Source organism: Pseudorca crassidens, chromosome 6, assembly GCF_039906515.1.
Source record: "Pseudorca crassidens isolate mPseCra1 chromosome 6, mPseCra1.hap1, whole genome shotgun sequence".
In the NCBI taxonomy this organism is placed as follows: Eukaryota; Metazoa; Chordata; class Mammalia; order Artiodactyla; family Delphinidae; genus Pseudorca; species Pseudorca crassidens.
Window position 1 is genome coordinate 90,681,629 of NC_090301.1, and position 22,131 is coordinate 90,703,759.

Sequence of the window (22,131 nt, forward strand, 5' to 3'; positions counted from 1 at the left end):
ACCATGAACTGAACCTTGGGGCGCTTCCATCCTTAGAAGTCAGGAGAATAAGGCAGAACCAGCAAGGAAGGCTATGATGAAGCAGCCAGTAAAGTAGGACAAAACCCAGGTGAGTGTATTAATATTTTAAGATGGGCAGAATTACAGTGTACTTGAATGCTGAAAGTAGTAACCCAATGGAAAGGGAAAAATTGGTGATGCAGATGGAGAGATGTGATTTCCTGGAGTCATGTCCTTGAGTAGGCAAGAAAGTATGCAGTTCGGATACTAGAGAACGTGTTGGTCCAGATAGGGGAAGGGACAGGTCATCTGTAGTAACAGAAAGGAAGGCTGTATGTGGCATAGATGCAGAGAAGTAGATAGATGTCGTAGTGGGAACTTCTGGAGGTTCTCTTTTGAAGGACAGATACAGTCACTGGAAAAGAGAAGAGAGAAGGTCAAGGAACTGAGAGGCCATGGTAAATATTACAGTCACCAAGAATTATTGTAGGAGTAGTGTTGGATAAAATGACAATTAGCTAGGGGCTAAAATCTTCAAGGAGTAAGGAGGAGTCTTCAGGTGGTACCCCTGTGACGAGGGATAACAGTACATATTATGGTGGGAAGGAATGGGATTCAAAGCTGGAGTTGGAGGGGAAGAGTAAGAGAAAATGATCTGGAAGCAGTAGAAAACAGTAAGGAGGATGCCTAGCCCACCACCAGGCCCAGTGGTAAGAGGAACATGAGGGAAGACATTGGTACTGCTTGTGAGGGCTGTGGAGAAGCTTTGTTCCCAGGGAAGAGACAGGGACATGTGGAAACGTAGAAATTCATGGATTAAGTTTTTCATTAAGTAGCTGGAGTGCTATCAAAGTTTAGTGTCCAGGGAAGACGGATACTAAAAGTCCTCAAAGGTAGGGGCAGGCCTGTACAACATAGACTTACTCTGCCCAAATGCCAGGAGCACCCGCATTGGGAATCTAACCAGAGAAGAGGTTGAGAATTCTCTTATTTGGGTTCCTCCAGAAAGCAACATTGGTTATAAGTAGTTTGTTTAGAGGCGCTAGGAAGACTAGTAAAGGAAGGGAAAGTGATCCAGGGAAAAGGAGGCAACCAGTGGTGCACGGTTAAGCCAGGTACCTCAGTGGGTAACTGGAGCTTAACCTCACAGGAAGTTAAAAATGGGGAAATCCGAGAAAGGAGCAAAACACATCCCTTCCGATTACTCAGTCTCGAGAGTGAGAGAGAGGAGGTAAATACACACCAGCATCTGAGAGTCATTGACTGAGGTCGCAAATCTGAGGGATATGGGCAAAGCACTGACAACATCTGTTACACGGATGTAGAATAAAGGTTCATCTGAGGATAAATTACAATAAGCAGAATTGTAGGGTCAAAGGACAAGTATGTTTGTAATTTTAATACACATCTCCAAATTGTCTATTACACAGAGTATGCTAATTTACATTCGTACCAGAAATGTATGAGAGTGTCTATTTCTTCATACCGTCCCTAAATCTGTGTTCTTTTTTTTAACATCTTTATTGGAGTATAATTGCTTTACAATGGTGTGTTAGTTTCTGCTTTATAACAAAGTGAATCAGTTATACATATACATATGTTCCCATATCTCTTCCCTCTTGAGTATCCCTCCCTCCCACCCTCCCTATCCCACCACTCTAGGTGGTCACAAACCACCGAGCTGATCTCCCTGTGCTATGCGGCTACTTCCCACTAGCTATCTATTTTACGTTTCGTAGTGTATATATGTCCATGCCACTCTCTCACTTTGTCACAGCTTACCCTTCCACCTCCCCATATCCTCAAGTCCATGCTCTAGTAGGTCTGTGTCTTTATTCCCGTCTTACCCCTAGGTAAGTTCTTCATGACATTTTTTTTTTCTTAGATTCCATATATATGTGTTAGCATATGGTATTTGTTTTTCTCTTTCTGACGTACTTCACTCTGTATGACAGACTCTAGGTCCATCCACCTCACTACACATAACTCAATTTCATTTCTTTTTATGGCTGAGTAATATTCCATTGTATATATGAGCCACATCTTCTTTATCCATTCATCTGTTGATGGACACTTAGGTTGCTTTCATGTCCTGGCTATTGTAAATAGAGCTGCAATGAACATTGTGGTACATGACTCTTTTTGAATTATGGTTTTCTCAGGGGATATGACCAGTAGTGGGATTGCTGGGTCGTATCGTAGTTCTATTTGTAGTTTTTAAAGGAACCTCTGTACTGTTCTCCATAGTGGCTGTATCAATTTACATTCCCACCAACATTGCAAGAGTGTTCCCTTTTCTCCACACCCTCTCCAGCATTTATTGTTTCTAGATTTTTTCATGATGGCCATTCTGACCTGTGTGAGATGATATCTCATTGTAGTTTTTTTTTTTTTTTTTTGCGGTACGCGGGCCTCTCATTGTCGTGGCCTCTCCCGTTGCAGAGCACAGGCTCCGGACGCGCAGGCTCAGCGGCCATGGCTCACGGGCCTAGCCGCTCCGTGGCATGTGGGATCTTCCCGGACCGGGGCATGAACCCGTGTCTCCTGCATCGGCAGGCGGACTCTCAACCACTGCGCCACCAGGGAAACCCTCACTGTAGTTTTGATTTGCATTTCTCTAATGATTAATGATGTTGAGCATTCTTTCATGTGTTTGTTGGCAGTCTGTATATCTTCTTTGGAGAAATATCTATTTAGGTCTTCTGCCCATTTTTGGATTGGGTTGATTGTTTTCTTGTTATTGAGCTGCATGAGCTGCTTGTAAATTTTGGAGATTAATCCTTTGTCAGTTGCTTCATTTGCAAATATTTTCTCCCATTCTGAGGGTTGTCTTTTGGTCTTGTTTATGGTTTCCTTTGCTGTGCAAAAGCTTTGAAGTTTCATTAGATCCCATTTGTTTATTTTTGTTTTTATTTCCATTTCAGTAGGAGGTGGGTCAAAAAGGGTCTTGCTGTGATTTATGTCATAGAGTATTCTGCCTATGTTTTCCTCTCAGAGTTTGATAGTGTCTGGCCTTACATTTAGGTCTTTAATCCATTTTGAGTTTATTTTTGTGTATGGTATTAGGGAGTGTTCTAATTTCATACTTTTACATGTAGCTGTCCAGTTTTCCCAGCACCACTTATTGAAGAGGCTGTCTTTTCTCCACTGTATATTCTTGCCTCCTTTATCAAAGATAAGGTGACCATATGTGCGTGGGTTTATCTCTGGGCTTTCTATCCTGTTCCATTGATCTATATTTCTGTTTTTGTGCCAGTACCATACTATCTTGATTACTGTAGCTTTGTACTATAGTCTGAAGTCAGGGAGCCTGATTCCTCCAGCTCCATTTTTCATTCTCAAGATTGCTTTGGCCACTCGGGGTCTTTTGTGTTTCTGTACAAATTGTGAAATTTTTTGTTCTAGTTTTGTGAAAAATGCCATTGGTAGTTTGACAGGGATTGCATTGAATCTGTAGATTGCTTTGGGTAGTAGAGTCATTTTCACAATGTTGGTTCTTCCAATCCAAGAACATGGTATATCTCGTATTTGTATCATCTTTAATTTCTTTCATCAGTGTCTTATAATTTTCTACATACAGGTCTTTTGTCTCCTTAGGTTGGTTTATTCCTAGATATTTTTATTCTTTTTGTTGCAGTGGTAAATGGGAGTGTTTTCTTAATTTCACTTTCAGATTTTTCATCACTAGTGTATCGGAATGCCAGAGATTTCTGTGCATTAATTTTGTATCCTGCTACTTTACCAAATTCATTGATTAGCTCTAGTAGTTTTCTGGTAGCATCTTTAGGATTCTCTACTTATAGTATCATGTCATCTGCAAACAGTGACAGCTTTACTTCTTCTTTTCTGATTTGGATTCCTTTTATTTCTTTTTCTTCTCTGATTGCTGTGGCAAAACTTCCAGAACTATGTTGAACGACAGTGGTGAGAGTGGGCAACCTTGTCTTGTTCCTGATCTTAGTGGGAATGGTTTCAGTTTTTCACCATTGAGGACAATGTTGGCTGTGGGTTTGTCATATATGGCCTTTATTATGTTGAGGAAAGTTCCCTCTATGCCTATTTTCTGCAGGGTTTTTATCATAAATGGGTGTTGAATTTTGTCAATAGCTTTCTCTGCATCTATTGAGATGATCATATGGTTTTTCTCCTTCAATTTGTTAACATGGTGTATCACGTTGATTGATTTGCGTATATTGAAGAATCTTTGCATTCTTGGAATAAACCCCACTTGATCATTGTGTATGATCCTTTTAATGTGCTGTTGGATTCTGTTTGCTAGTATTTTGTTGAGGATTTTTGCATCTATGTTCATCAGTGATATTGGCCTGTAGTTGTCTTTCTTTGTGACATCTTTGTCTAGTTTGGGTATCAGGGTGATGGTGGCCTCGTAGAATGAGTTTGGGAGTTTTCCTCCCTCTGCTGTATTTTGGAAGAGTTTGAGAAGGATAGGTGTTTGCTCTTCTCTAAATGTTTGATAGAATTCGCCTGTGAAGCCATCTGGTTCTGAGCTTTTTGTTTTTGGAAGATTTTTAATCACAGTTTCAATTTCAGTGCTTGTGATTGGTCTGTTCATATTTTCTATTTCTTCCTGGTTCAGTCTCGGCTGGTTGTGCATTTCTAAGAATTTGTCCATTTCTTCCAGGTTGTCCATTTTATTGGCATAGAGTTGCTTGTAGTAATCTCTCATGATCCTTTGTATTTCTGCAGTGTCAGTTGTTACTTCTCCTTTTTCATTTCTAATTCTATTGATTTGAGTCTTCTTCCTTTTTTTCTTGATGAGTCCGACTAATGGTTTATCAATCTTGTTTATCTTCTTAGAGAACCAGCTTTTAGTTTTACTGATCTTTGCTGTTTTCCTTCATTTCTTTTTCATTTATTTCTGGTCTGATCTTTATGATTTCTTTCCTTTTGCTAACTTTGGGGTTTTTTTGTTCTTCTTTCTCTAATTGCTTTAGGTGCAAGGTTAGGTTGTTTATTTGAGATGTTTCCTGTTTCTTAAGGTAGGACTGTATTGCTCTAAACTTCCTTCTTAGAACTGCTTTTGCTGCATCCCATAGGTTTTGGGTTGTCGTGTCTCCATTGTCATTTCTTTCTAGGTATTTTTTTATTTTCTCTTTGATTTCTTAAGTGATCACTTCGTCATTAAGTAGTGTATTGTTTAGCCTCCATGTGTTTGTATTTTTTACAGACCTTTTCCTGTAATTGATATCTAGTCTCATAGCATTGTGGTTGGAAAAGATACTTGATATGATTTCAGTTTTCTTAAATGTACCAAGGCTAGATTTGTGACCCAAGATATGATGCATCCTGGAGAATGTTCCATGAGCACTTGAGAAAAATGTGTATTCTGTTGTTTTTGGATGGTATGTTCTATAAATATCAATTAAGTCCATCTTGTTTAATGTATCATTTAAAGCTTGTGTTTCCTTATTTATTTTCATTTTGGATGATCTGTCCATTGGTGAAAGTGGGGTGTTAAAGTCCCCTACTATGAGTGTGTTACTGTTGATTTCCCCTTTTATGGCTGTTAGTATTTGCCTTATGTAGTGAGGTACTCCTATTATGGGTCCATAAACACTTATAATTGTTATATCTTCTTGGATTTATCCTTTGATCATTATGTAGTTTCCTTCTTTGTCTCTTCTAATAGTCTTTATTTTAAAGTCTATTTTGTCTGATATGAGAATTGCTACTCCAGCTTGCTTCTGATTTCCATTTGCATGGAATATCTTTTTCCATCCCCTCACTTTCAGTCTGTATATGTCCCTAGGTCTGAAGTGGGTCTCTCGTAGACAGCAGAAAAACGGGTCTTGTTTTTTTATCCATTCAGCAAGTCTGTGTCTTTTGGTGGGGGCATTTAATCCATTTACATTTAAGGTAATTATCAATATGTATGTTCCTATTCCCATATTCTTAATTTTTTTGGGTTCGTTATTGTAGGTCTTTTCCTTCTCTTGTATTTCTTGCCTAGAGAAGTTCCTTTAGCATTTGTTGTAAAGCTGGTTTGGTGGTGCTGAACTCTCTCAGCTTTTGCTTGTCTGTAAAGGTTTTAATTTCTCCATCAAATCTGAATGAGATCCTTGCTGGGTAGAGTAATCTTGGTTGCAGGTTTTTCTCCTTCATCACTTTAAATATGTCCTGCTAGTCCCTTCTGACTTGCAGAGTTTCTGCTGAAAGATAAGCTGTTAAGCTTATGGGGATTCCCTTGTGTGTTATTTGTTGTTTTTCCCTTGCTGCTTTTAATATGTTTTCTTTGTATTTAATTTTTGACAGTTTGATTAGTATGTGTCTTGGCGTGTTTCTCCTTGGATTTATCCTGTTTGGGACTTTCTGTGCTTCCTGGACTTGATTAACTATTTCCTTTCCCATATTAGGGAAGTTTTCAACTATAATCTCTTCAAATATTTTCTCAGTCCCTTTCTTTTTCTCTTCTTCTTCTGGAACCCCTATAATTCGAATGTTGGTGCATTTAATGTTGTCCCAGAGGTCTCTGAGACTGTCCTCAGTTCTTTTCATTCTTTTTTCTTTATTCTGCTCTGCAGTAGTTATTTCCACTATTTTATCTTCCAGGTCACTTATCCGTTCTTCTGCCTCAGTTATTCTGCTATTGATCCCATCTAGAGGATTTTTAATTTCATTTATTGTGTTGTTCATTGTTGCTTGTTTCATCTTAGTTCTTCTAGGTCCTTGTTAAATGTTTCTTGCATTGTCTCTATTCTATTTCCAAGATTTTGGATCATCTTTACTATCATTATTCTGAATTCTTTTTAAGGTAGACTGCCTATTTCCTCTTCATTTGTTAGGTCTGGTGGGTTTTTATCTTGCTCCTCCACCTGCTGTGTGTTTTTCTGTCTTCTCATTTTGCTTATCTTACTGTGTTTGGGGTCTCCTTTTGCAGGCTGCAGGTTCGTAGTTCCCGTCGTTTTTGGTGTGTGTCCCCAGTGGCTATGTTTTGTTCAGTGGGTTGTGTAGCTTTCCTAGTGGAGGGGACTAGTGCCTGTGTTCTGGTGGATGAGGCTGGATCTTGTCTTTCTGGTGGGCAGTTCCACGTCTGTTGGTGTGTTTTGGGGTGTCTGTGGCCCTATTATGATTTTAGGCAGCCTCTCTGCTAATGCATGGGGCTGTGTTCCTGTTCTGTTAGTTGATTGGCATAAGATGTCCAGCACTGTAGCTTGCTGGTCGTTGAGTGAAGCTGGGTGCTGGTGTTGAGATGGAGATCTCTGGGAGATTTTCGCCGTTTGATATTACGTGGAGCTGGGAGGTCTCTTGTGGACCAGTGTCCTGAAGTTGGCTCTCCCACCTCAGTGGCACAGCCCTGACTCCTGGCTGGAGCACCAAGAGACTGTCCTCCACACGGCTCAGAATAAAAGGGAGAAAAAATAGGAAGGAAGAAAGAAAGAAAGAGGATAAAATAAAATAAAGTAAGATAAGATAATACAGTTATTAAAATAAAAAATAATTAAGAAAAAAAAATTTAAAAGTACGAAAGAAACACAAAAAAACGGATGGACAGAACCCAGGACAAATGGTGAAAGCAAAGCTATACAGACAAAATCGCACACAGAAGCATACACATACACACTCACAAAAAGTGGAAAGGGGGAAAAAATCATAAATCTTGCTCTCAAAGTCCACCTCCTCAATTTGGGATGATTCGTTGTCTGTTCATGTATTCCACAGATGCAGGGTACATCAAGTTGATTGTGGAGATTTAATCCGGTGCTTCTGAGGCTGCTGGGAGAGATTTCCCTTTCTCTTCTTTGTTCTCGCAGCTCCCAGGGTCTCAGCTTTGGATTTGGCCACGCCTCTGCGTGTAGGTCGCCTGAGGGCGTCTGTTTTTCCGCTCAGACAGGACGGGGTTAACGGAGCAGCTGCTTTGGGGACTCTGGCTCACTCAGGCCGGGGGGAGGGAGGAGTACGGATGCGGGGCGAGCCTGCGGCGGCAGAAGCCGACGTGACGTTGAACCAGCCTGAGGCGCGCCGTGCATTCTCCAGGGGAAGTTGTCCCTGTATCCCGGGACCCTGGCTGTGGCGGGCTGCACAGGCTCCCGGAAGGTGGGTGCGGATAGTGACCTGTGCTCGCACACAGGCTTCTTGGTGGCGGCAGCAGCAGCCTTAGCGTCTCATGCCTGTCTCTGGGATCCGCACTGATAGCCGCGGCTCGCGCCCGTTTCTGGAACTCCTTTAAGCATTGCACTGAATCCCCTCTCCTCGGCATCAGGAAGAAAAGAGGCAAGAAAACGTCTCTTGCCTCTTTGGCAGCTCCAGACTTTTCCCGGACTCCCTCCTGGCTAGCCGTGGCGCACTAACCCCTTCAGGCTGTGTTCACTCTGCCGACCCTAGTCCTCTCCCTGGGATCTAAGCTCCGAAGCCCAAGCCTCAGCTCCCAGCCCCACCCGCCCCGGCAGGTGAGTAGACAAGCCGCTCGGGCTGGTGAGTGCTGGTCGGCACCGGTCCTCTGTGCAGGAGTCTCTCCGTTTTGCCCTCCGCACCCCTGTTGCTGTGCTCTCCTCCGTGGCACTGAAGCTCCCCCGCCTCCGCCGCCCGCAGTCTCAGCCCGCGAAGGGGCTTCTAGTGTGTGGACACCTTTCCTCCTTCACAGCTCCCTCCCACTGGTGCAGGTACCGTCCTTATTCTTTTGTCTCTGTTTTTTCTTTTTCTTTTGCCCTACCCGGGTACGTGGGGAGTTTCTTGCCTTTGGGAGATCTGAGGTCTTAATGCCAGCATTCAGTGGGTGTTCTATAGGAGCAGTTCCACGTGTAGATGTATTTCTGATGTATCTGTGGGGAGGAAGGTGATCTCCGTGTCCTACTCTTCCGCCATCTTCTGTCTCTCCTGTGTTCTTTTAAACTCTGCTTTTTGCCAGTCTTCTAGTTAAACAAATATTTCAGTGTAATTTTAATTTTCATTTATCTTATTAGGAGTGAGATTGAGCAGCTTAACATATATTTAGAAGCCTTTTTTAATTTCCTTTTTTTTAACATGCAAACTGCGTGTTAATATTCTTTGTTCATTTTTGTTTCAGGTTATCGGTCTTCTTCTTATTGATCTGTAGAAAAACAACATTTTCTGATATGAAGTGCAAATATTTCTCCAGTTCATTGTGTGTCTTTGGAATTTCCTATGGAATTCTGTTTCTCTCCTTCTCCACTGCTGGTCCAAACCTCCATCAGCTCCCACCTGGACTAGAGACTCGGCCTCCTACCAAGTCTCTGCTTCCACTTCTGTCTCCTGGATCCAATTCTCTGTGCAAGACAGAGTGGCCTTTGTCAAATAGGAACGAGATCATACTACATCCTAAAAATACCCCAAGGGCTACTGCTTAGCACACTTAAATCAAAACTCCACTCCAGGGCCAGTATGACTCTGCATGAGTCACACCTTACCTACTTCTCTCAACTAATCTTCTACAGCTCTCTGTCCAGAGAATGACCTTCTTTCACTTTCAGACTCTTGAACAAACGGAGCTTGTTCATACCTTACGGCTATTGTGTTTTGTGCTTAATACTCCTTCTGGCAGGAATGATCTTCCGCCAGGCTTCACATGGTTCACTGTCTATCTCACTTGGCCTTCAGCATGCTTATCACCCCTGAGAGGAGCCTACCCTCCATATCAGAGTCAAAATGGCACATGCACCCGTGCCCACACCCCCAGTTCTCAGGTCCGTCCCTGCCTCTGTGCATTATCTTCGTTTTAGGACTTAGCATAATGCTAAGAATTTAATAGACTTTTAATATTTTACCCAAAAGTATGCCTCAGAATAAAAGGATACTGTCTTACATTCGGTGTCTTGTAAGTCTTTCATATTTTAGGGCATTTTCTAAATTTATTTTAAACAAATACTGTTTGGGGAAAACAATTAAACTGATATGGCCAAAATCAATGCTAGTTTTAAATGCTTATATAAGTCACTTGACTGAACTGTTTTAAAGGGGGAGAAAAAAAGGAGGCACAGTAATGTAAACTGCTTTAGTTTTTCTGGCAGGGGTGGGAGGTGATGACGGTATGTGTGACCTTACAAAGATAATCACGTAAGCACACCTTTCAAGCAATGTAGCAAGTATAAATATTGTGAAGATAGATTAAAAAAAAAAAAAACCTATGCTAGCATTATATTTATAGAAGATACTATAGCTTAGAATAAAAATTACAGTTGATAGCATCATACAGCACTTAAAGAATGCCCTCACTCAAATAATTTTGATAAAAGTAAAAATGATATCACCATTAGAAGATGGTAAAAGCAGCCTCAATCTCTTGAGTCTCCTAATGAAGGATATTTGCCTGAAGAGCTACCTTGACTCACAACAGACATATAGTAAACAAGAAAACAAATTTTTTATTTTATTAAGCTGCTAAGATTTGGGGTGGTGTTTTTTTTTTTTTTTTTAACCAAAGCACAGTCTAACCTATACTAACAAATCAACTGTTTACAATATAACCTTGAATTAATCTAATCATCTAAAGTTAGATTCATATGGGTTATATGTTTTTATTTTCCCCTACATTCTTTCAGGGACATAGCAATGTATAAAGTGATATATAAACAAGTAAATCTAGACATCCTGCCTAGAAATACTCTCACCCATAAATAAAAAATACATAAGAATATTGCTTTTAAAAATAATAATTTCATCAATCATATAGAATTTACACGAGATTGTTAAAAAATATAACCACAATGCTTGAAAAAGAAATTTGTGGATCTTGGTTTTTTTCTTTTTTGCTGCGTTGGGTCTTCGCTGCTGCACGTGGGCTTTCTCCAGTTGCCGCGAGTGAGGGCTACTCTTCTTTGTGGTGCAAGGGCTTCTCATTGCTGTGGCTTCCCTTGTTGTGGAGCACGGGCTCTAGGCACATGGGCTTCAGTAGGTGCAGCACGTGGGCTCAGTAGTTGTGTCGCTCGGGCTTACTTGCTCTCTGGCATATGGGAGCCTCCCAGACCAGGGATTGAACCCATGTCCCCTGCATTGGCAGGCAGATTCTTAACCACTGTGCCACCAGGGAAGTCCCTGTGGATCTTGTTTTTAAAATGTCTGTATTTTTATGGTAAATATAAAAACCGAAAAATTTTATCTAAAGCAAAAATAAGAATACACGTGGTCACATGCACTTGCGGTTAGGAGTGTTAATTTACCAGATAGAAGTCTTCGTTCTCACTGTTAATGTCAAGAATCAAATGTTCAGTTTCATAAAATATGTTGAAACCATGTCATAGAAATACCTGTTTTAATTACTTTAATAACATTTTATAACAAGATGTATTTTTAATAGTAAACTGTATTTTCCATATCCCTGTTTTTCATTGGACATGAGGATTTCCCAAAGACTGGCTTGAGACACCACCAAGCTTCTTGAGACTATCTGTGGAAATACCACTTCCCTCTTTTTCGTGCATGTTGCATGGTAATCTGCTTCCTTGGAAAACCAGGGTTTTGAGTGAGCTATGCTTGGTGGGGAGTGAGGGCATTCTCTGGAGCAAGGGAGGAAGAGTGTAAAGCTCATCATTCCCATTTGGAAATGTCTAATCCTAGGTTTCCTGTAACCTTATTTTTATTTATTTATTTTTTTGCGGTACGCGGGCCTCTCACTGTTGTGGCCACTCCCGTTGCGGAGCACAGGCTCCGGCGCAGGCTCAGCGGCCATGGCTCACGGGCCCAGCCGCTCCGCGGTATGTGGGATCTTCCCGGACCGGGGCACGAACCCGCGTCCCCGGCATCGGCAGGCAGACTTTCAACCACTGCGCCACCAGGGAAGCCCCCCGTATCCTTTTTTATTAACCCCTTCTAGGTCCATCTACTAAAGGACACATGGGATCACAGCAAATTTCTTACCATATTTTACCAGCATGTGCTACCACATCTTTCTGTATAGTGATTTTTTTGGTTTCTTTCTCTGATTGCAATTCTTGACTCTAGAATCATATCTCAGACAGGAATACATTCACTATGATATGTAGGAATTCTATAATTATATGCATTCATATGGGAATCAAAATAATTAACAATAATGCCTCCTATTATTTACCACTTTATTAAAAAGAAATATATTTTATTGCCCACAATATTCTACAAAACCATTTCTTTTAATTATGAAATTTTTATTGTGAAGACACTCTTGAGTCATTGTAATCTAGCTTGGAAATTTCACAGGACTCAGTTACTAAGTTAATGTCTATGGCCTGGTTTATAATAATATAGCTTAAATCAGCCAGTGGTCTAGGAGAGAAACAGCATGGTGTAGTGGTACATCAAGGTCCTCCACAAGAGGCAGTTGTCCTGGATTCTCATGCTCTCTGAGTTGCAGTGAAACCCCAGCATAACATTGAACTTCACTCCATAAAATGAGGACAGGGACATAATTAAATCTTGGTGGTCAGAACACAGGAGGTGAAGCAAGGTGATCTCTTCAGGCCTCTTCTGAACCTAAAACGATCGGCTAACTTAGAATTAGCACCATATTAAGAATCGAAACTTGTAGAAATTATGCAACTCTTTTGGGTGGAATTCCATTTATCCTGAAATACTGTCTGTCTATCTAAAACCCCTAGCTATGTAGAAAACGATTATGTGTCCTTTTTAAAATTTTTTGACATCTTTATTGGAGTATAGTTGCTTTACAGTGTTGTGTTAGATTCTGCTGTATAACAAAGAGAATCAGCTATATGTATACATATATCTCCATATCCCCTCCCTCTTGTATCTCCCTCCCTTCCTCCCTATAACACCTCTCTAGGTGGTCACAAAGTACTGAGCTGATCTCCCTGTGCTATGTAGCTGCTTCCCACTAGCTATCTATTTTACATTTGGTAGTGTGTATATGTCCATGCCACTCTCTCACTTCGTCCCAGCTTACCCTTCCCCCTCCCCGTGTCCTCAAGTGCATTCTCTACATCTACGTCCTTATTCCTGTCCTGCCCGTAGGTTCTTCAGAAACTTTTTTTTTTTAAGTACCATATATATGTGTTAGCATACGGTATTCGTTTTTCTCTTTCTGACTTACTTCACTCTGTATGACAGTCTCTAGGTCCATCCACCTCACTACAAATAACTCAGTTTCATTTCTTTTTATGGCTGAGTAATATTCCATTGTATATATGTGCCACATCTTCTTTATCCATTCATCTGTCGATGGACACTTAGATTGCTTCCATGTCCTGGCTATTGTAAATAGTGCTGCAATGAACATTGTAGTACATGACTCTTTGAATTATGGTTTTCTCAGGGTATATGCCCAGTAGTGGGATTGCTGGGTCTTATGGTAGTTATATTTTTAGTTTTTTAAGGAACCTCCATACTCTTCTCCATAGTGGCTGAATCAGTTTGCATTCCCACCAACACTGCAAGAGGGTTCCCTTTTCTCCACACCCTCTCCAGCATTTATTGTTTGTAGATATTTTGATAATGGCCATTCTGAATGGTGTGAGGTGATACCTCACTGTAGTTTTGATTTGCATTTCTCTAACGATTAGTGATGTTGAGCATCCTTTCATGTGTTTGTTGGCAATCTGTATATCTTCTTTGGAGAAATGTCTATTTAGGTCTTCTGCCCAGTTTTGGATTGTGTTGTTTGTTTTTTTGATATTGAGCTGCATGAGCTGCTTGTAAATTTTGGAGATTAATCCTTTGTCAGTTGCTTAATTTGCAAATATTTTCTCCCATTCTGAGGGTTGTCTTGTTTATGGTTTGCTTTGTTGTGCAAAAGCTTTTAAGTTTCATTAGGTTCCAGTTGTTTATTTTTGTTTTTATTTCCATTTCTCTAGGAGGTGAGTCAAAAAGGATCTTGCTGTGATTTATGTCATAGAGTGTTCTGCCTATGTTTTCCTCTAAGAGTTTGATAGTGTCTGGACTTACATTTAGGTCTTTAATCCATTTTGAGTTTATTTTTGTATATGGTGTTAGGGAGTGTTCTAATTTCATTCTTTTACATGTAGCTCTCCAGTTTTCCTACACCACTTATTGAAGAGGCTGTCTTTTCTCTGTTGTATATTCTTGCCTCCTTTATCAAAGATAAGGTGACCATAGGTGTGTGGGTTTATCTCTGTGCTTTCTATCCTGTTCCATTGATCTATATTTCTGTCTTTGTGCCAGTACCATACTATCTTAATTACTGTAGCTTTGTAGTATAGTCTGAAGTCCGGGAGCCTGAGTCCCCCAGCTCCATTTTTCTTTCTCAAGATTGCTTTGGATATTCAGGGTCTTCTGTGTTTCTGTACAAATTGTGAAATTTTTTGTTCTAGTTTTGTGAAAAATGCCATTGGTAGTTTGACAGGGATTGCATTGAATCTGTAGATTGCTTTGGGTAGTATAGTCATTTGCACAATGTTGGTTCTTCCAATCCAAGAACATGGTATATCCATCTCTTTGTGTCATCTTTAATTTCTTTTATCAGTGTCTCATGGTTTTCTGCATACAGGCAGGTCTTTTGTCTAGTTAGTTAGGTTTATTCCTAGGTATCTTATTCTTTTTGTTGCAGTGGTAAATGGGAGTGTTTCCTTAATTTCTCCTTCAGATTTTTCATCATTAGTGTATAGGAAGGCAAGAGATTTCTGTGCATTAATTTTGTATCCTGCTACTTTACCAAATCATTGATGAGCTCCAGTAGTTTTCTGGTAGTATCTTTGGGTTTCTCTATGTATAGTGTCATGTCATCTGCAAACAGTAACAATTTAACTTCTTCTTTTCCGATTTGGATTCCTTTTATTCTTCCTCGTCTCTGATTGCTGTGGATAAAACTTCCAAAACTATGTTGAACGATGATGGTGAGAGTGGGCAACCTTGTCTTGTTCCTGATCTTAGTGGAAATGGTTTCAGATTTGCACCACTAAGAACAATGTTGGGTGTGGGTTTGTCATATATGGCCTTTATTATGTTGAAGTAAGTTCCCTCTATGTCTACTTTTTGGAGAGTTTTTATCATAAATTGGTGTTGAATTTTGTCGAAAACTTTTTCTGCATCTATTGAGATGATCATATGGTTTTTATCCTTCAGTTTGTTAATATGGTGTATCACATTGATTGATTTGCATGTATTGTAGAATCCTTGTATTCCTAGGATAAACCCCACTTGATCATGGTGTATGATCCTTTTAATGTGTGGTTGGATGCTCTTTGCTAGTATTTTGTTGAGGATTTTTGCATCTGTGTTCATCAGTGATATTAGTCTGTAGTTTTCTTTTTCTGTGACATCTTCCTCGGTTTTGGTATCAGGGTGATGATGGCCTCGTAGAATGAGTTTGGGAGTGTTCCTCCCTCTGCTATATTTTGGAAGAATTTGAGAAGGATAGGTGTTAGCTCTTCTCTAAATGTTTGACAGAATTCGCCTGTGAAGCCATCTGGTCCTGGGCTTTTGTTTGTTGGAAGATTTTTAATCACAGTTTCAATTTCAGTGCTTGTGATTTGTCTGTTTATATTTTTTTATTTCTTCCTGGTTCAGTCTCAGAATGTTGTGCTTTTCTAAGAATTTGTCCATTTCTTCCACGTTGTCCATTTTGTTAGCATATAGTTGCTTGTAGTAATCTTTCAGGATCCTTTGTATTTCTGCAGGTTCAGTTGTTACTTGTGCTTATTCATTTCTAATTCTGTGGATTTGTGTCTTCTCCCCTTTTTTCTTGATGAGGCTGTCTAGTGGTTTACCAATTTTGTTTATCTTCTCAAAAAAACAGCTTTTAGTTTTATTGATCTTTGCTATTGTTTCCTTCATTTCTTTTTCATTTATTTCTGTTCTGATCTTTATGATTTCTTTCCTTGTGCTAACTTTGGGGTTGTTTTGTTCTTCTTTCTCTAATTGCTTTAGGTGCAAGGTTAGGTTGTTTATTAGAGATTTTTCTTGTGTCTTGCGGTACAATTGTATTGCTGTAAACTTCCCTCTTAGAACTGCTTTTGCTACATCCCATAGATTTTGGGCTATCGTGTTTTCTTTGTCATTCGTTTCTACTTATTTTTTAATTCCTATTTGATTTCTTCAGTGATCTCTTGGTTATTTAGTAGCATAGTGTTTAGCCTCCAGGTGTTTGCATTTTTTACAGTTTTTTCCCTGTAACTGATATCTAGTCTCATAGCATTGTGGTCAGAAAAGATACTTGACATGATTTCAATTTTCTTAAATTTACCAAGGCTTGATTTGTGACCCAGGATAAGATCTATCCTGGAGATGTTCCATGAGTACTTGAGAAGAAAGTGTATCCTGTTGCTTTTGGATGGAATGTCCTGTAAATATCAATTAAGTACATCCTGTTTAATGTATCATTTAAAGTTTGTGTTTCCCTATTTATTTTCATTTTCGATAATCTGTCCATTGGTGAAAGTGGGGTGTTAAAGTCCCCTACTATGATTGTGTTACTGTCAATTTCCCCTTTTATGGCTGTTAGCATTTGCCTTATGTATTCAGATGCTCCTATGTTGGTGCATAAATATTTACAATTGTTATATCTTCTTCTTGGATTGATCCCTTAATCATTATGTAGTGTCCATCTTTGTGTCTTGTAATAGTCTTTCTTTTAAAGTCTATTTTGTGTGATATGAGAATTGCTACTCCAGCTTTGTTTTGATTTCCGTTTGCATGGAATATCTTTTTCCATCCCCTCACTTTCAGTCTGTATGTGTCCCGAGGTCTGAAATGGGTCTCTTGTAGACAGCATATATTCGGTTCTTGTTTTTTTATCCATTCAGCCAGTCTATGTCTTTTGCTTGGAGCATTTAATCCATTTACATTTAAGGTAATTATTGATATGTATGTTCCTATTACCATTTTCTTAATTGTTTTGGGTTTGTTATTGTAGGTCTTTTCCTTCTCTTGTGTTTCCTGCCTAGAGAAGTTCCTGTAGCATTTGTTGTAAAGCTGGTTTGGTGGTGCTGAATTCTCTTAACTTTTGCTTGTCTGTAAAGGTTTTAATTTCTCTGTCGAATCTGAATGTCATCCTTGCTGGGTAGAGTAATCTTGGTTGTAGGGTTTTCCCTTTCATCGTGCCATTACCTTCTGTCAGAGTTTCTGCTGAAAGAGCAGCTGTTAATAACCTTATGGGGATTCCTTTGTATGATATTTGTTGCTTTTCCCTTGCTGCTTTTAATATTTTTCTTTGTATTTATGTATTTATTTATTTATTTTTGTGGTATGCGGGCCTCTCACTGTTGTGGCCTCTCCCGTTGCGGAGAACAGGCTCTGTATGCGCAGGCTCAGCAGCCATGCCTCACTGGCCCAGCCGCTCCGCGGCATGTGGGATCTTCCTGAACCGGGGCACAAACCTGTGTCCCCTGCATCGGCAGGCAGACTCTCAACCACTGAGCCACCAGGGAGGCTCTGTATTTAATTTTTGATAGTTTGATTAATACATGTCTTGCCGTGTGTCTCCTTGGATTTATCCTGTGTGGGCCTCTCTGTGATTCTTGGACTTGACTATTTCCTTTCCTATGTTAGGGAAGTTTTCAACTATAATCTCATCAAATATTTTCTAAGTCCCTTTCTTTTTCTCCTCTTATTCTGGAACCCCTATAATTTGAATGTTGGTGTTGTTAATGTTGTCCCAGAAATCTCTGAGACTATCCTCAATTCTTTTCATTTTTTTTACTTTATTCTCCTCTGTGATAGTTATTTCCACTAATTTATCTTCCAGGTCACCTAGCTGGTCTTCTGCCTCAGTTGTTCTGCTGTTGATTCCTTCTAGAGAATTTTTAATTTCATTGACTGTGTTGTTCATCATTATTTGTTTCCTCTTTAGTTCTTCTAGGTCCTTGTTTAACGTTTCTTATATTTTCTCCATTCTATTTCCAAAATTTTGGATCATGTTTACTCTCATTACTTTGAATTCTTTTTCAGGTAGACTGCCTATTTCCTTTTAATTTGTTTGGTCTGGTGGGTTTTTTCCTTGCTCCTTCATCTGCTGCATATTTCTCTGTCTTCCCATTTTGCTTAAATTACTGTGTTTGTGGTCTCCTTTTCCCAGGCTGCCGGTTTGTAGTTCCCATAGTTTTTGGTGTCTGCCCCAGTGGGTAAGGTTGGTTCAGTGGGTTGTGGTGGAGGGAACTGGTGCCTGTGTTCTGGTGGGTGTGGCTGTATCTTGTGTTTCTGGTGGCCAGCGCTACGTCCAGTGGTGTGTTTTGGGGTGTCTGTGAACTTAGTATGATTTTAGGTAGCCTCTCTGCCTATGGGTGGGGTTGTGTTCCTGTCTTGCTAGTTGTTTGGCATTGTACGTCCAGCACTGGGTCTTGCTGACTGTTGGGTGGAGCTGGGTTTTACTGTTGAGACCGAGATCTCTGGGACAGCTCTCACTGATTGATATTATGTGGGGCCGGGAGGTCACTGGTGGTCCAATGTCCTGAACTTGGCTCTCCCACCTCTGAGGCTCAGGCTTGACACCAGGCCGGAGCACCAAGACCCTGTCAGCCATACGGCTCAGAAAAAAAGGCAGAAAAATAGAAAGAAAAAAATTAATAAAATAAAATAACTAGATCGGAACCAAGATGGCGGATTAGAAGGACATGTGCTCACTCCCTCTTGCGAGAACACCAGAATCACAACTAGCTGCTGGACAGTCATCGACAGGAAGACACTGGAACTCACCAAAAAAGATACCCCACATCCAAAGACAAAGGAGAAGCCACAATAAGACGGTAGGAGGAGCGCAATCAGAGTAAAATCAAATCCCATAACTGCTGCATTGGTGACTCACAGACTGGAGAACACTTATGTCACAGAAGTCCACCCACTGGAGTGAAGCTTCTGAGCCCTACGTCAGGCTTCCAACCTGGGGGTCCGGCAATGGGAGGAGGAATTCCTAGAGAATCAGACTTTGAAGGCTAGTGGGATTTGATTGCAGGACTTCGACAGGACTGGGGGAAACAGAGACTCCACTCTTGGAGAGCACACACAAAGTAGTGTGTGCATCGGGACCCAGGTGAAGGAGCTGTGAACCCAGGGCAGACTGAACCAGACCTACCTGCTAGTGTTGGAGGGTCTCCTGCAGAGGCGGGGGTGGCTGCAGCTCACTGTGGGGACAAGGACACTGGAAGCAGAAGTTCTGGGAAGTACTCCTTGGTGTGAGCTCTCCCAGAGTCTGCCATTAGTCCCACCAAAGAGCCCAGGTAGGCTCCAGTGTTGGGTTGCCTCAGTCCAAACAACCAACAGTGAGGGAGGGTACTCAGCCCTACCCACCAGCAGTCAAAGGTATTAAAGTTTTGCTGAGCTCTGCCCACCACAGCAACAGTCAGCTCTACCCAGCACCAGTGCCTCGCATCAGGAAACTTGCACAAGCCTCTTAGATAGCCTCATCCACCAGAGGGCAGGCAGCAGAAGCAAGAAGAACTACAACCCTGCTGCCTGTGGAACAAAAACCACATTCACAGAAAGAGACACAAGATGAAAAGGCAGAGGGCTATGTACCAGATGAAGGAACAAGATAAAACCCCAGAAAAACAACTAAATGAAGTGGAGGTAGGCAATCTTACAGAAAAAGACTTAGGATAATGATAGTGAAGATGATCCACGACCTCTGAAAAAGAATGGAGGCAAAGATAGAGAAGATGCAAGAAATGTTTAAAAAAGACTTAGAAGAATTAAAGAACAAACAGACAGAGATGAACAATACAATAACTGAAATGAAAACTACACTTGAAAGAATCAATAGCAGAATAACTGAGGCAAAAGAATGGAGAGGTGACCTGGAAGACAGAATGGTGGAATTCACTGCTGCAGAGCCAAATAAAGACAAAAGTATGAAAAGAAATGAAGACAGCTTAACAGACCGCTGTGACAACATTAAATGCAACAACATTCGCATTATAGGGGTCCCAGAAGGAGAAGAGAGAGAGAAAGGACCAGAGAAAATATTTGAAGAAATTATATCGAAAACTTCCCTAACATGGGAAAGGAAATAGCCACCCAAGTCCAGGAAGCACAGAGTCCCATACAGGAAAAACCCAAGGAGAAACACGCTGAGACACATAGTAATGAAACTGGCAAAAATTAAAGACAAAGAAAAAATATTGAAAGCAGCAAGGAAAAAATGACAGATAACATACAAGGGAACTCCCATAAGGTTAACAGCTGATTTCTCAGCAGAAACTCTACAAGCCAGAAGGGAGTGGCATGATATACTTAAAGTGATGAAAGGGAAGAACCTAAAACTAAGATTACTCTACCCAGCAAGGATCTCATTCAGATTCGATGGAGAAATCAAAAGCTTTAGAAACAAGCAAAAGCTAAGAAAATTCAGCACCACAAAACCAGCTGTACAACAAATGCTAAAGGAACTTCTGTAACTGGGAAACACAAGAGAAGAAAAGGACCTACAAAAACAAACCCAAAACAATTAAGAAAATGGTCATAGGAACATACATATCAATAATTACCTTAAACGTGAATGGATTAAATGCTCCAGCCAAAAGAACCAGGCTTGCTGAATAGATGGAAAAACAAGACCCATATATATGCTTTCAACAAGAGACACACTTCAGACCTAGGGACACATACAGACTGAAAGTAAGGGGATGGAAAAAGGTATTCCGTGCAAATGGAAACCAAAAGAAAGCTGGAGTAGCAATACTTATACCAGATAAAATAGACTTTACAATAAAGAATGTTACAAGAGACAAGGAAGGACACTACATAATGATCAAAGGATCAATCCAAGAAGAAGATATAACAATTATAAATGTATATGCACCCAACATAGGAGCACCTCAATACATAAGGCAAATGCTAACAGGTATAAAACAGGAAATCGACAGAAACACAATAATAGTGGGGGACTTTAACACCTCAGTTACACCAATGGACAGATCATCCAAAATGAAAATAAATAAGGAAACACAAGCTTTAAATGACACAATAAACCAGATTTTTTTACTGATATTTAGGATATTCCATCCAAAAACAGCAAATTACAATTTCTTCTCAAGTGTGCACGCAACATTCTCTAGGATAGATCACATCCTGGGTCACAAATCAAGCCTCAGTAAATTTTAGAAAATTGAAATCATATAAAGCATGTTTTCTGACCACAACACTATGAGTTTAAAAATGAATTATAGGGGAAAAAACGTTAAAAACACAAACACATGGAGGCTAAACACTACATTACTAAATAACCAACAGATCACTGAAGAAATCAAAGAGGAAATAAAAATTACCTAGAGACAAATGACAATGAAAACATGATGATCCAAAACCTATGGGATGCAGCAAAAGCAGTTCTAAGAGGGAAGTTTATAGCTATACAAGCCTACCTCGAGAAACAAAAAAAATCTCAAATAAACAATCTAACATTACACGTAAAGGGACTAGAGAAAGAAGAACAAAGAAAACCCAATGTTAGCAGAAGGAAAGATATCATCACTATCAGAGCTGAAATAAATGAAATAGAAACAAAGAAAACAATAGCAAAGATCAATAAAACTAAAAGCTGGTTCTTTGAGAAGCTAAAAAAAATTGATAAACCATTAGCAGACTCATCAAGAAAAAGAGGGAGAGGACTCAAATCAATAAAATTAGAAATGGAAAAGAAGTTACAACAGACACCGCAGAAATACAAAGCATCCTAAGAGACTACAACAAGCAACTCTATGCCAATAAAATGGAGAACGTGGAAGAAATGGGCAAATTCTTAGAAAGGTTTAACCTTCAAAGATTGAACCAGGAAGAAATAGAATATATGAACAGACTAATCACAAGTAATGAAATTGAAACTGTGATTAAAAATCTTCCAACAAGTAAAAGTCAAGGACCAGATGGCTTCACAGGTGAATTCTATCAAACATTTAGAGAAGGGCTAACTCCCATCCTGCTGAAACTCTTCCAAAAAATTGCAGAGGAAGGAACACTCCCAAACTCATTCTATGTGGCCACCACCACCCTGATACCAAAACCAGACAAAGATACTACAAAAAAAGAAAATTACAGACCAATATCACTGATGAATATAGATGCAAAGATCCTCAACAAAATACTAGCAAACAGAATCCAACAACACATTAAAAGGATCAGACACCATGATCAAGTGGGACTTAACCTAGCGATGCAAGGATTCCTCAATATATGCAAATCAATCAATATGATACACCATATTAACAAATTGAAAAATAAAAACCATATGATCATCTCAATAGATGCAGAAAAATCTTTTGACAAAATTCAACACCC